A 15,488-nucleotide genomic window follows, 5' to 3' on the forward strand; every position below is an offset into this window, starting at 1 on the left:
ACATACGTTCAGCTATATTGTCTATGTCCGGCCCTCCAGTCTAGAAAACTATGGGATCAGTTTTGTCATAACTTTCCCTGTACCAATTTTGTACTAAGTCGGAGGGAAACTGAAGACAAAACTGATCCCGTAGTATCCTATGGGCTCCGTTTTGAGCCTGGTCGCATCAGTTTTTCCGCTGAAAAGAAAAATGCAACGTCTCTCTGTACAACTCATGTAGGCTGGACAGGTGCATAGAGTGCACAACTTTGTGATTAGTTGTGTCCGGCTTAGGCAAAAAACATGTGAACCCGTTCTGACAATAACAGCAACTAATTTGACAGAGTTAGACCCTGTTCACATTAGCGTTGGCTTTCCGTTCCGGGGTTCCGTCGGAGGTTTCTGTCGTGTGAACCCCGCAACGGAAAGTAAAACTGAAACCACAGCTTCCGTTTCACTCACCATTGATATCATTAAAACAGAAACCTGCCGGAATGGTGACAAACGGAAAGCATTAGCAATGTTTCCGTCACCATTGATCTGTGGTTTCAGTTTGACTTTCCATTGCGGGGTTCACCCGACGGAAACCTCCAACGGAACCCGGAACGGAAAGCCAACGCTGATGTGAACAGGCCCTTAGGGCTAGTTCACACCTGCGTTGGAGTATCCGTTAGGGGCCTCCGTTGCAGATTCGGCCGAAAATACCGGAAACAATAAAAGCGCAGCATGCTATTGTTTCTGGTAAAACCACGGACACCATGACGGAAACCATTAACCCCTTTGCGCACTATGACGTGCTATTACGTCCTGGGGCGGGGGGAGAAGTATGGAGTGGGCTCACGCGCTGAGCCCGGTCCATAAGCAGCGGGTGTTAGCTGTGTTTTACAGCTGACATCCGGGACTAACGGCCAGGACAGCGATCACGCTGTTACTGTCCGTTTAACCCCTCAAATGCTGCTGTCAATCGCGTCCGCAGCATCTGAGGCATTAAAAAGAGGGGACAGCCCACTCTGACAGCTCATTGGTGCCCCCACAATGGGATCAAGGGGTGCCGATGGTTGTCATGGCAGCCCAGGGGCCCAATGAAAGCCTGCCTCCACTCTGCCTCTGTTGTGGCAGGGCTTAACAGAAGACTGTAAAAATGACTATACACTGTAATACATGACTATACTATGACTATACACTGCAATACGTTAGTTTTACAGATCGCTGGATCAAGTCCCCTACGGCAACCTTTTTATAACCAAGGACCAGTTTCAGGTGGGGGGGTGTTTCGGGGTTTAGGGTCAGTTCACATGTTGCGTAAATACTGCAGATTTTCCGCAACGGAATATGTTGCAAGGAAAATCCACAGCATAATACAGTAGCAGCAACGAGAATGAGATAGAACAAATCTCATCCACATGCTGCATAAATAGTGAGCGGAAAAAACGTTCAGAATTTGACATGCGGTACAGAATTTTATTCCGCAGTGTGTCAATTCTATTTGCGTAAATGCTGCTTATTTGCTGCGGGTTTTCCCTATTGAATTCAATGGAGAGGTAAAACCCACAACAAATAGGAGTTGCTGTGTTTATGGCGGCGGAATCGCAGCGATTTCGCCAAAAAAACGCAACTCAGAAAAATAAAATCTTATACTTACTCAGAAGTCTGTTTCTTCCCACAGGCCAGCCTCCTTGGATGACGATTCATCGCATGTGACTGCTACAGCTAATCACAGGCTGTGGCGGAGGTCACATGGGATGAAACGTCATCCTATGTCAGATGGCCGGCCTCCTGGGATGACTCTTCATCCCATGTGACCGCCGCTGCAGCCAATCACAGGCTGGGATAAAAGGTCATCCCACGAGGCCTGCCTGCTAGCAGGCTCGTTGAATGCTCAGCAGTTTTCAGCAGTGGAAGTTCTGGGCGAAAAACTGCACTACAATTTAGTGTGGTTTTTCGCCTGGAATTCCCTGCGGACACCGGGGCGGATTCAAGATACCGCGGCCCATTACCAATTGATCCATGGCCCGGTATTGGTCCCCGGCCTGGTGGTTGGGGATCACTGCCCTAGGGGGACTAAAAAAATTTGCTAAAAAAAGTTAAATAAAAAAAAAATAGATTTAAAGGTAAAAAAATAAAAAATAAATCCTCTAAAGTAATGTAAAAACTAAAAGAAAATAAACAAAATTGGTATTGCTGCGTCCATAAAAGTCTCAACTATTACAATATACCATTATTTAACTAGCACGGTGAACGCCGTAAAAAAATAAAAGATTTAAAACGCCCAAATCACAGTTTTTTTGGTCAACTTAGGCAACGCTCTGGCTGGGCATTCCACTCCTAGAGGGAGCCCCAATGGAGCTATCTAATGGGGATGTGTGTGGCACTATCTACAAGAGGTGTTTGTGGCATTATTTACAGAGGGCACTGTGGCACCACCTACAGAGGGCACTGTGGCACTATCTACAAGGGGTGTGTGTGGCATTATCTACAGAGGGCACGGTGGCAGCATCTACAGAGGGCACTGTGGCACGATCTACAAGGGGTGTGTGTGTGTGGCATTATCTACAGAGGGCACTGTGGCACCAACTACAGAGGGCACTGTGGCACTATCTACAAGGGATGAGTGTGGCAGTATCTACAGAGGGCACTGTGGCACCATCTACAGAGGGCACTGTGGCAGCATCTACAGAGGGCACTGTGGCAGCATCTACAGAGGGCACTGTGGCAGCATCTACAGAGGGCAATGTGGCAGCATCTACAGAGGGCACTGTGGCAGTATCTATAGAGGGAACTGAGGGTGTGTGGCAGTATCTACAGAGGACACTAGCATTATCTAGGGGTGTGTGGCAGTATCTACAGAGGGCACTGTGGCAGTATCTACAGAGGGCACTGTGGCAGTATCTACAGATGACACTGGCATTATCTAGGGGGGTGTGGCAGCATCCACAGAGGGCACTGTGGCAGTATCTACAGAGGGCACTGTGGCAGTATCTACAGAGGGCACTGTGGCAGTTTCTACAGAGGGCACTGTGGCAGCATCTACAGAGGGCACTGTGGCAGCATCTACAGAGGGCACTGTGGCAGCATCTACAGAGGGCACTGTGGCATTATCTACAGAGGGCACTGCGGCAGTATCTACAGAGGGCTCTGTGGCACTATCTAAAAAGGGGCTGCCCAATCTTGACATTTGTATGTCTGCCAACTGAGCCACCGGACTGCATTTAGCAACATTTAGAGAAGCTCTGTCCCCACATTATAAGTGGCCTATCTTCTATATAATATGATCAGCGCTGTAATAGAGATTACAGCAGTGTTTTTTATTTAGAAAAACAATCATTTTTGACGGAGTTACAACCTATTTTAGCTTTATGCTAATGAGTTTCTTAATGCCCAACTGGGTGTGTTTTACTTTTTGACCAAGTGGGCTTTGTGAAGAGAAATGTATAACGCTGCCCAATCAGCGCCATACACTTCTCTCCAGTCATTTACACAGCACACAGTGATCTTACTAGATCACTATGTGCATACACACACACTAACGTTACTCAAGTGTCCTGAGAGTTAATAGACATCACTTCCAGCCAGAACGTGATGTCTATTCAGAATCCTGACACTTCGCTAACGTTTGTGTGTGATTTACAGCACATCACATCGAGATCATGCTGGGCTGTCATTTACAGCGTAATCTCGTGAGATTACACGTGCTGTGCTGTAAATCTCACACAAACATTAGCGAAGTGTCAGGATTCTGAATAGACATCACGTCCTGGCTGGTAGTGATGTCAATTAACTCTCAGGACACTTGAGTAACGTTAGGGTGTGTGTATGTGGCTGCACATAGTGATCTAGTAAGATCACTGTGTGCTGTGTAAATGAATGGAGAGAAGTGTATGATGCTGATTGGTCAGCATCATACACTTCTCTCCACAACGCCCACTTGGTCAAAAAGTAAAACATGCCTAGTTGGGCATTAAGAAACTCATTAGCATAAAGCTAAAATAGGTCATAACTTCGTCAAAAATGATCGTTTTTCTAAATAAAAAACACTGCTGTAATCTACATTACAGCGCCGATCATATTATGTGGAAGATAGGGCATTTATAATGTGGTGACAGAGCCTCTTTAACCGCTTCAGAACTGAGCCTGTTTTGGCCTTCAGGACGAAGCCGATTATTCAAATCTGACATGTGTCACTTTATGTGGTAATAACTCTGGAATGCTTTTACCTATCCAAGTGATTCTGAGATTGTTTTCTTATGACATATTGTACTTTATGCTAGTGAAACTATTTGGTCGATAAATTCAATATTTATTTGTAAAAAACACCAAAATTTGAATTTTTCTAAATTTAAATGTATCTACTTGTAAAACAGATAGTAATACCACACAAAATACTTACTTGTTTATATTTCTCATATGTCTACTTTATGTTTGCATTCTTTTTTGAAAATTCTTTTATTTTTCTAGGACGTTACAAGGCTTAGAACTTTAGCAGCAATTTCTCACATTTTCAAGAAAATTTGAAAAGCCTATTTTTTCAGGGACCAGTTCAGTTCTGAAGTGGCATTGAGGGCCTTATAAATTAGAAAGTCCCCATAAATTAACCCATTTTGAAAACTGCACCCCTCAAAGTATTCAAAACAGCATTCAGAACATGTTTTAACCCTTTAGGCGTTTTACAGGAATTAAAGCAAAGTAGAGGTGAAATTTACAAATTAATTTTTTTTTGCCAAAATTCATTTGTAATAAAAAAAAATCTGTACCACAGAAGGTTTTACCCAAGAAATGCAACTCAATATTTATTGCCCAGATTCTGTAGTTTTTAGAAATATGCCACATGTGGCTCTAGTGTGATAATGGACCGAAACACTGGCCTCAGAAGTAAAGGAGCACCTTTTTTTAGAATATAATTTAGGCACCATGTCAGGTTTGAATAGGTCTTGTGGTACCAAAACAGTAAAGACCCTCAAAAGTGAACCCATTTTGGAAACTACACCCCTCAAATAATTTCTCTAGGGGTATAGTTAGCATTTTGAACCCACAGTTTTTTTGCTAAATTTATTTGAATTAGTATGTGAAGATGAAAATCTACTTTTTTTGTGAAAAAACGTAGAAATGTTTAATTTTTACAAGGAATAAAGTAGAAAAAACACCTCAACATATGTAAAGCAATTTCTCCCGATTATAGCAATACCCCATATGTGGTAATAAACTGCTGTTTGGACCTACTGCAGGGCTCAGAAGAGAAGGAGCACCAATTGGATTTTGGATTTCTGATTTTGCTGGAATAGTTTTCAGTGCCGTGTCGCGTTTGCAATGCACTGGAGGGATAAACAGTGGAAACCCCCCAAAAGTGACCCAATTTTGGAAACTACACCCCTCAAGGAATTTTTCTAGGGGTAAAGTTAGCATTTTGACACTGCAGTTGTTTTGCTGAATTCATTGGAATTAGTCTGTAAAGGTAAAAAAAATCACCCCAACATTTGTCAAACAATTTCTCCCGATTACGTACATACGCCATATGTGGTAATAAAGTGCTGTTTGGACCCAAACCGGGGCTTAGAAGGGAAGGAGTGCTATTTGGCTTTTGGAGCTCAAATTTAGCTGGAATAGTGTTTGGGCGTCATGTCGAATTTGCAAAGTGGAAGAGTGGAAACCCCCCAAAAGTAACACCATTTGGGAAACTACACCACTTAAGGAATCTATCTAGGGGTATAGTGAGCATTTAGACCCCACACGTCTTTTGCAGAATTTATTAGAATTAGGCCGTGAAAATTAATATCAACATTATTTCCACTAAAATTTTGAATTTTTTCAATTTCACAAAGTATAAAGGAGGAAAAAGCACCTCAACATTTGTAAAGCAATTTCTCCTGAGTAAATGTTTTTTCATTAGAAAGTAATTAACCTTTTCCGAACTGATCCATGTTTTGCTTTTTCTTTTTCGTTTTTACTCCCTGCTTTCCGAGAGCCATAACTTTTTTATTTTTCCGTCAATAGAGTGTTGTGAGGGCTTATTTTTTGCAGGACGAGCTGTAGTTTTTATTGGTACCATTTATTGGTACATACAACTTTTTGAGCACTTTTTATTAAATTTTTTGGTACAGCCAAGGTGACCAAAAACAGCGATTTTGCCGTTTAAAATTCTTTATTTTTCACGGCGTTCAACGTGCGAGTTAAATAATGGTATATTGTAATAGTTTGGACTTTTACAGACGCAGCGATACCAATTTTGTGGGTTTTTTTTACATTACTTTAGAGCAAAAATGTGAAAAGTGTTTCTTTTTGGACTTTAAATATTTATTTAATTTTTTCCACTAATAATAACTATTTACTTTTGTTTTTACACATTTTATTAGTCTCCCTAGGGGACTTGAACCAGCAATCATTAGATCAATGGTAGAATACACTGCAATACTAATGTATTGCAGTATATTGTGATTTATACAGGCTCCTGTAACAGCGCAATCACTGTTTCTGTCCGTTAGTCCCGGGTATCAGCTGTAGTATACAGCTGACACCCGCAGCGTATGCCACGGGCTCAGCGCTTGAGACGCTCCATATATCACTCCCACACCACGACATGCTATTAAGTCATGGCGCTCGAGGGGTTTAATGTGCAGCGGATGGTGCAGAGTGAAAATTAAAAATTTCCACTGATGTGCCATTTTAGTGCACTATATGTTGTGCCCAGTTTGTGCCAAAAATACATCATAAAATATTAACCGAGTTCTCCAGGGTATGTCGATGCCATATCGGTGGACGTAAACTGCTGTTTGGGCACGCTGTAGGGCTCAGAAGGGAGGGAGCGGCATTTGGCTTTAGGGAGCGCAGATTTTGCTTGGTAGTAGCTCTGGCGTTTTGTAGCCAGTGTCACACTTATAAATGGCGCCTGATCTTATCCGCTTTTGGAACACTGCACATTTTGCATCGCCATATTCTGGGAGCCGGATCTTTTTTTATTTTTTCACCACCGGAGCCGTGTGAGGGCTTATTTGTTGCGAGACAATCTGTAGTTTTCATTGGTACCATTTTGGGGAACATGCAATATTTTTGATCACTTTTTATTCCATTTTTCGGCAAGAAATGTGACCAAAAACCATCATTTCTGACAATGTTTTTTATTTATTTTTTACGGCGTTCACCCTGGGCTATAACTGACCATTATATTTTATTTTGCGGGTTGATACAATTACGGCGATACCATATGTATATCGTTTTTTTACATTTTGCAGTGTTTGCGCAATAAAATAACTTATTTATAAAATAAATAATTTTTTGTGTCACCATATTCTGAGAGCCATAACTTTTTATTTTTCAGTCAAAAAAGCTGTGTAAGGGCTTGTTTTTTGCGGGACGGGCTGTAGTTTGTATTGGTACTATTTTGGCGTACATGCGACTTTTTGATCACTTTTTATTGTATATTTTTGGAGGGGTGGTGACCAAAAAATAGTGATTCTGGCGTTGTTTTTCGTTTATTTTATTTGCACCGTTCACCGTGCGGGAAAAATAATACACCTACGTAGTGTAATGCATTCCAACTGTCATTGTGACGTGACAGTTACTCTGACAGGAAGCCTACGACGACCAGCCTCCGGTTGCCGTGGGTACTATCGCCAGACAACGTGATTTCACATGGGGGCTGCCGATCTGAGCTAAACACCTTATATGTGACGATCGCAATCGAACGCCGCATTTAAGGGGTTAACTGACTAAATCAGCGGAGAAGGGCCGCTGATCGGCAACGGGGAATGCAAGGCAGACACCCTGCAGTTAACTGCCGCTGCGGTGTAGGTGCGCGAAGTTACTGCACATCTCGACGTGCAGTTACATCAAGGTGCGGGAAGGGGTTAAGCTGGAAAACTGGATTGTTAAAATAAGCATATGGAGAAATCTCGCAAATTTCCGTTAAGATTAAACCTAGTGGTATTATTATAGTAATGTAGTATTATAGTAATGTGATATTATAGTAATAGAGCATTATTATAGTAGTTCAAATAACTAATTGATTAACAATAATTTTGTATTGTGTCAAATTTAAAAGTAATGCGGCCCGTCAACTTCCCATTTTTTCTATATGTGGCCCACTTACCCGGCCGAGTTTGAGACCCCTGATCTAGGCTGTCTTTTTCAGCATTCAGATGTTACGCTAATGTGAATGGAATTAAAAATAATAATAAAAGTCTACACTAACTAACCTCTGCTAACATTCCAAACAAACAGCAATTCCATCTATTTTAGGACTAGCTATTTATGGTGCTACGGTTTCTTAAACGGCAAGCATAAGCATTTGGAATATATTTTAGGGGACGCTTTTTTTCAAGTGCTATATATGTGTATTTCACATTTATGTTATATTTGACTACAGATATCCACATTTCACTTAGACACATTTGTCTTCTAATTTATGTTTATTTAATGTGTGTTTTTGGGTACTGATAAACTTTCTGACAAAAAGTAATTCCAGAAAATCCTGACCCTTAGGCCTCATGCACACGAACGTATTTTTTTCTTCCCGTAAATACTGGCGTAAATACGGGTCCTTGGTCACACGTATTCGACCCATATTGCACCAGTATTTACGGACCCGTACCCGTAAATACGGGTCCGGTGTCACCAGTATTCCACCCGTATTTATGGGCACGTTTTCGCTGCAAAATTGCACTGCACTAATCGGCAGCCCTTCTCTCTATCAATGCAGGATAGAGAGAAGGGACAGCCCTTTCCGTAACAAAAGTAAAAGAAGATCATACGTACCCCGGCCGTTGTCTTGGTGACGCGTCCCTCTTTCGACATCCAGCACGACCTTCCTGGATGATGTGTCAGTCCATGTGACCGCTGCAGCCTGTGATTGGCCTGTGATTGGCTGCAGCGGTCACATGGGCTGAAACGTCACCCCGGGAGGCCGGACTGGAGGAAGAAGCAGGGAGTTCTGGGTAAGTATGAACGTCTATTTTTTTTACACGTTGATCTATATTGTGATGATCGGCAGTCACTGTCCAGAGTGCTGAAAGAGTTACTGCCGATCGTTTAACTCTTTCAGCACCCTGGACAGTGACTATCCCCTGACGTCGCCTAGCAACTCTCCCGTAATTAAGGCTGCACACACGTAGTCACCCGTAATTACGGGAGCGCCATAGACTTCTATGGGCCTGCCCGTGCCGTAATTACGGCCTGAAATAGGACATGGTCTATATTTTTCAACGGCACGGGCACCTTCCCATAAGCATACAGGGAGGTACCCGTGGCCAATAGAAGTCTATGGGCCCGTAATTACGGGCGTTTTTACGTTCGTGTGCATGTGGCCTAAGGCTGGGTTCACACAGAGTTTTTTGCAGGAGGAAAATTTGCCTCAAAATTGCAAACAGAATTTTGAGGCAGATTTTCCTCTGCCTGCACGCCGATTCTAGCGGTGTTTTTCGCTCGCAGTCATTGAGCGCCGCGGGCATAAAACGCTGCGACATACGCTTTCTCTGCCTCCCATTGATGTCAATGGGAGGTCAGAGGCGTAAACGCCCGAAGATAGGGCATCTCCCTTCTTTTTCCTGCGAGTCGGTTTTTCCGCTCGCGGGAAAAAAAACGCTTCCGCCTCTTATTGAAATCAATGGGAGGCATTTTCAGCCGTTTTTTGGCTCGTTTTCCGACGTGGTTTCTGCGTCAAAAAATGTGTCAAAAAACTCCATGTGAGCTGGCCCTTAGGGCCCCAATTCACTTCTTTATGATTTATAACTAGTAATTGTTTATCTGTGTGACATACAGTACGTATCAGTTAATAGAGTGCATTTAGAAGATGACCGATAACATTCACAGAAAACAATACAATTATCTTCTTACATTGCAATCGACTGATATATTTAGTTACTATTCTAAAAATAAATGCAGTCATTACTAGATGCAACAATGGGTACAGCTTCGTTCACATCCGCGCTTCCGTCGACTACGGTATTCATCCCGTCAAAACGACGGAACCCCTGCACAACTGAGACAAACGGAAACGATTGGCACCGGATCCGTCACCATTGAAATCAATGGTGATGGAAATGGAAACCTTTGGTTTCCGTTTGTGTCAGTCAGCGTCCTGTTCCGATGGAAAGCTCCGACGGAATGTCGGAACAGGACCCTAGCGCAGATGTGAACGAAGCCTAAGTCTGCTGAAATTACAAAAATATACTACTGTCAGATGGGTTAATTCTGAGCCATATAGTGAAGGATACTGTATGTTAAACATGTTATGGACTTTGTGGTCAAACTTAGGAAGGTGTTTCAAGATATGTTTTGCAGATAACCACTACATATACAACACCTTTAAAACTTGAAAAGCCTTGTTGGTCATGGCACAAGTGTGGCTGAAAATAGTCAAACACGATTATCATATCAACAAGTCATACCATTCCAAGACATTTGTAAGTCCTTTCACTGCAACCTTTGCAGTTTTGCAGACAGTTAGGTATAACATATACATTCATTTATATTTACTATAGAAAAGCAAGAAATTGAATGGATAATATATTAATTAATATAATCTTACCTCCTAGTGCTTTAGCCGTGTATGGGTAACCTCTCTCTGTTAAACAAAGAAAAAATAAATATAGTAAATAAATTATATTGCGCACGATTATTTGAAAGCAAAATAAAAGGGGTTGTTCAAGATCAAGAAAAAAATGGGCCATGGGGGGAAATAGCATAAAATAATAAAAGAAGCAATACTTACCTTTTAAATCGCCTACTACTCCAGCGCTGCTGCTCAGGTGCTCCTCACTGGTCATTGTTTACTAAGATGCAGCGATGACGTCACATCAATAGATGTGACCACTGCAGCCACTGATGAGTGGCTGCAGCGATCCTGTGTGACGTCATTGCTGCAGCTCTGTAAACAAAGACCAGCAGCGAGCACTGGAGTAGCGGCGCTAGTGTGGCAGCAGATTCTTTTATCATTTTATGCAATTTTGCCCACTTGGCCCATTTTCTCTCGATCCTGGACAACCACTTTAAAGCCTATCTCTACTGAATTTTTCCCTAGTAGTATAAGACCCCAAGCCCTATTCCACAAACTTGCCTGGTATACGGTCTCCTAATTTTAATGTTATCTAAAATAAGTACCAACAAGATATATTAATTTAATTGGGCTTTATTTATACCACAAAATGATAACTGAAAATATGATTAAAGATACATTGATTGCATTCTCCCTCCCTAACATGTCAGTGACAACAGTTTAAATTGGAGTCTTAACTTCCGTTTATAACAAAAGCCACAATATTTTGTGGATCTATCGTACAATGGATACCAACAGCTCCTAACATATCCCATTGACTAACTTCATCAGGGTCCCTTTGTGGTGTTCACCAGATTTTGTCACGCTCCAATTTATAGATAATCCAGTGTCCCCATAATACTGATTGCACTTTCTCCACAGTTATTCGTTCCATATACATGAACATGCGGCTTCTCCCCTCTGCCCTGCTTTCTGCGAGAGTATTTATAAGCTTTCAGAGAGTGTGGGAGACCCACACAAGATTTTATTACTGGTGAACACTCACAAGTCCCAATACAATTTGCCAATGAGACTTTCACTAGTGCGCAGCTAGCAGTCTGGTGGTCTAACATCAAGATTTACTTGTTGCCGCTATGAGTTCTACTGGTGGATTGCGATTTTATATTTATCCACCACTGTTCTAAACTGTACAACTCAGTTTAGACAAAGGATCAATATTAAAAGGACTTTCAACAAAACTGACCCAATTCAGTGTGACTGAAAGAGGGCTGTAAAAGAGTGATTCACCTCTATTTTATAAGGGAAAAATAAGGCCCCTTTCACACTGCGTTTCCCATGCATGCTTAAAGAGGCTCTGTCACCAGATTTTGCAACCCCTATCTGCTATTGCAGCAGATAGGCGCTGCAATGTAGATTACAGTAACGTTTTTATTTTTAAAAAACGAGCATTTTTGGCCAAGTTATGACCATTTTTGTAATTATGCAAATGAGGCTTGCAAAAGTCCAAGTGGGTGTGTTTAAAAGTAAAAGTCCAAGTGGGCGTGTATTAGGTGCGTACATCGGGGCGTTTTTAATACTTTTACTAGCTGGGCGCTGTGAAGAGAAGTAACATCCTCTTCTCTTCAGAACGCCCAGCTTCTGACAGTGCAGATCTGTGACGTCACTCACAGGTCCTGCATCGTGACGGCCACATCGGCAGCAGAGGCTACAGTTGATTCTGCAGCAGCATCAGCGTTTGCAGGTAAGATCGACTTACCTGCAAACGCTGATGCTGCTGCAGAATCAACTGTAGGCTCTGGTGCCGATGTGGCCGTCACGATGCAGGACCTGTGAGTGACGTCACAGATCTGCACTGTCAGATGCTGGGCGTTCTGAAGAGAAGAGGATGTTACTTCTCTTCAGAGCGCCCAGCTAGTGAAAGTATTAAAAAACGCCCCGATGTACGCACATAATACACACCCACTTGGACTTTTACTTTTAAACACACCCACTTGGACTTTTGCAAGCCTCATTTGCATAACTACAAAAATGGTCATAACTTGGCCAAAAATGCTCGTTTTTTTAAAATAAAAACGTTACTGTAATCTACATTGCAGCGCCTATCTGCTGCAATAGCAGATAGGGGTTGCAAAATCTGGTGACAGAGCCTCTTTAATGTATGCATCAGGAAAGCTCCCACCACATACATCAAATGTACCCATTAAACCATCGGAGGTCAAAGGGATGTCCTTTTGGCCTCTGGCAGGCGGTATACATTGGGGATACAGTTTTTCTGCTGGAAAGAATAGCATACTGGGCATAATGCACTATATACTTTTTTTTAACATGGGTGCCTATGGGTGATGGATGCAATTATATATGGCATCCCTCACAGACAACCATTGGACGTCTACTTCATGATCTTTTCACTAGCTTATCACAACAAATATGATAAACTGATACCATAATAGGCTATGGGTGAATGATACCGTGATGCATACCTAACAGTGGCATCCGTCACCGATAGTCTATTAGAATACATCATGAAAAGGTCACGAGAGTTCATGATGTATCAGTTTAACGGAACCCATATAAGGTCCATAAGTGATAAATTCCACCGTTAGGCATCAGTCATGGCCTCTATGTAACGTATATGTCAAGAGGTTTTTTTTACAGGGTATACGTCAAACGAAGACCAAGGGCCGTAACAGTAGCATAGTTTTTATGTTTGTCAACAATAAAAACACATACTGTGCATAATGTGACAAAACTCAAATAAATTTTTTTTATATTAAGCCTGGATTTTATGGCCAGTACATCCATTTAGTTTTGACAACCACTGTATTTAAGTATTTTAGATTTACAGGTCCATGGAGAATCAAAGGCATTTTTATAATCTCAAATACAGAAATGATTGAACTTTCCGTCTATTTAACAATAGTATTTTGCATTATTCAACATACCACTTATGACAATTTATCAACTATGCTGCACAATAGAACAGTCACAATTGTTAGGACAAGAAACAGGAAGAAAAAAAACTCTCTGATAGTTTTCTGAGTCATACGCAACACCTTTTTTTTTCATATCTTCTGCCCCTTTTAAACTCTGCCAGAATTCTGTTGTAATGTTTGACTTGACTAACAAATTTACTTCTAAGTGAGTGATAATAAGAGTAGATATATTAAACAATACAGGAGCAAAGGGTTCAAGATTACATGAGACTAATCACTACTGATAAAGCAAGGAATATAAAAACACTGCCTCCAATCATTCAAGGCCAACTAAGCTACATATACTCAAAGTGGATAATGGTGTACAAAGCAAAGCAAAAATATAACACTGCCTCCAATCATTCAAGGCCAACTAAGGGTGTGTTCACATCACCGTCGCATTCCGCTGAGGGGTTCCGTCGGAGGTTTCCATCGGGTTAACCCCTCAGCGGAAAGTCAAACGGAAACCTCAGCTTACGTTTCCCTCACCATTGAACTCAGTGGTGGCGAAAACCTAGCTAATAGTTTCCGTCTGTCACCATTGTGACAGGGTTCTGTCGTTTTGGACAGAATCAATAGCGCAGTCGACTGCGCTATTGTTATTGATTCTGTCCAAAACTACGGAACCCTGTCACAATGGTGACCAACGGAAACCATTAACAACGTTTCCGTCACCATTGAGATGAATGGTGAGGGAAACGGAAGCTAAGGTTTCCGTTTGCCTTTCCGTTGAGGGGTTAACCCGAGCAAGAGAACTGAATCGGATTGTTTGTTAACCACATCAATGAGATCAATGATACGACTAGTACTGTCACCTCCCTGTCTCTAAGCTAATTTTCCAGAATGAATTCTAACTTCAAGGAGAAAGAACAAATTCTCTATGCTACCAATTAATATATTAATAGTTAAAAGTTGATTTGTTACAGAAAACAAAGAGCCGTTATAAATGGTACTTGCTCAAAATGGGCCAAAGTCAGGAGTGGGGTAACACAAATATCTGTGTTAGGCCCAATTCCTTTTTAATCTTTTTATTAATGATATTGTCACTGAGATTGATAGTAAGTTGTCAGTTTTTGCTGACAATGCAATCCTTCTTTGTAAGAAACTTAAAACTCAGATTGACTATAAAATATTACAGCAAGAACTAGATAAGCTGGCAGAATGGGGAAAACATGACAGATACATTTTAATGTTGATAAATGTAAAGTAATGAACCTAGGCCGCAAGAAAAGTATTAATGCATATGCATTAAATAGAATAAAACTGGGGATAACGGAACAACAGAAGGACTTGGGTATTCTGGTTAAAAATAAGCTAAGCAGTCGTACTCAATGTCGAGTAGCAGCTGCAAAGCAAATGACATTTTAGGGTGTATAAAAAGAGAGATAAAAACCAGTGATTCAAATGTAATATTACCCCTTTATAACTCCCTTGTAAGGTCACATCTTGTATATGGGATTCAGCTTTTGGCCTTACATTGTGAAAAGGATATAGGAGAAATGGAGAGGGTTCAAAGGCGGGCGATTAGATTATCAAATTGGATGGGAGGTGTCTCTTACAATGAAAGGCTAAAGAAATTGGGATTGCTCAGCTTGGAAAAAAATATGCCTTAGAGGTGATCTTATTAACATTAACATGTATAAATACTGTATATGTGTGGTCAATACAGAACTATCACATAATCTGTTCTTTCCAAGGATTCTACAAAGGACCTGGGGACACCATTGCGTGTGGAAGAAAGACGTTTCAGACATCAACATAGGAAAGGGCTCTTTACATTTAGAGTGGTCAAACTATGAAATGCAATACCCCAAGAGGTAGTGATGGCAGATACTATGTCAGCATTTGAAAAAGGGCTAGATGTTTAAAGGTTATAACCAATCTAGAAATGAAAGACGTGCAAGTGATTGAGAAAGGTTGAACTTGATGGACCTGTGTCTTTCTTCAACCTATGAAACTATGTAAAAAAAAAAATATATGAAAATAAAAAAAATAAACATAACTGGTACTGACAAATCCGTAAAAGTCTGAACTATTAAAACATCCCATTATAT

The 15,488-nt window shown here is 41.3% G+C and overlaps 1 protein-coding gene across 3 annotated transcripts in view; it reads right to left on the minus strand.

Annotated features, from left to right (window-relative positions):
* The window catches only part of BMPR1B (bone morphogenetic protein receptor type 1B), a 555,987-nt gene that overhangs the window by 447,736 nt on the left and 92,763 nt on the right, over window positions 1–15,488 (minus strand). For all 3 annotated transcript variants that reach the window (XM_075860653.1, XM_075860655.1, XM_075860652.1), the window contains exon 2: window positions 10,496–10,531. The gene's annotated coding sequence lies outside the window, so the exon portion shown is untranslated. The remainder of the gene's footprint in view (window positions 1–10,495; window positions 10,532–15,488) is intronic.

This window comes from Rhinoderma darwinii, chromosome 1 (genome assembly GCF_050947455.1).
Source record: "Rhinoderma darwinii isolate aRhiDar2 chromosome 1, aRhiDar2.hap1, whole genome shotgun sequence".
NCBI lineage: Eukaryota > Metazoa > Chordata > Amphibia > Anura > Rhinodermatidae > Rhinoderma > Rhinoderma darwinii.